This window comes from Nestor notabilis, unplaced genomic scaffold (genome assembly GCF_000696875.1).
Source record: "Nestor notabilis isolate BGI_N333 unplaced genomic scaffold, ASM69687v1 scaffold1364, whole genome shotgun sequence".
Taxonomy (NCBI): Eukaryota; Metazoa; Chordata; class Aves; order Psittaciformes; family Psittacidae; genus Nestor; species Nestor notabilis.
In genome coordinates, this window is record NW_009926120.1 from 319,412 (window position 1) to 319,901 (window position 490).

The 490-nt window shown below is 59.2% G+C and overlaps 1 protein-coding gene across 1 annotated transcript in view; it reads right to left on the reverse strand.

The window, feature by feature from the left end:
* The window catches only part of DNAH9 (dynein, axonemal, heavy chain 9), a 172,874-nt gene that overhangs the window by 82,783 nt on the left and 89,601 nt on the right, over positions 1 to 490 (reverse strand). The gene's annotated exons all lie outside the window — the stretch shown is intronic.

A 490-nucleotide genomic window follows, 5' to 3' on the forward strand; every position in this document is an offset into this window, starting at 1 on the left:
TGGGCACCCTGTGCCAGCGCCTCAGCACCCTCACAGGGAAGAGCTTCTGCCTCAGAGCTCATCTCAATCTCCCCTCTGGCAGGTTTAAGCCATTCCCCTTGGCCTGTCCCTACAGGCCCTTGTCCAAAGCCCCTCTCCAGGTTTCCTGGAGCCCCTTTAGGCACTGGAGCTGCTCTAAGGTCTCCCCTCAAGGAGCCTTCTCCTATCCGGCTGACCCAGCCCAGCTCTCTCAGCGTGGCTCCAGAGCAGAGCTGCTCCAGCCCTCACAGCATCCAGTGTAAAATGTCTCTTCTGAACAAACCATGACATGGAGCCAACTGTGGGCTCAGACAAGCCCCCTGACATGCCCTCCTCTACCCCATGTGCCCTGCTCAGCTCAGTACATACTACATGGGCTCTCGCAGCCCTACATGTGCCGGGGCTGCTGCTCAGGGGGCCGGGAGGGCCCCAGCAGAGAAGCCAGTCTTTAGAGCCTACATTTCTGTGGAAT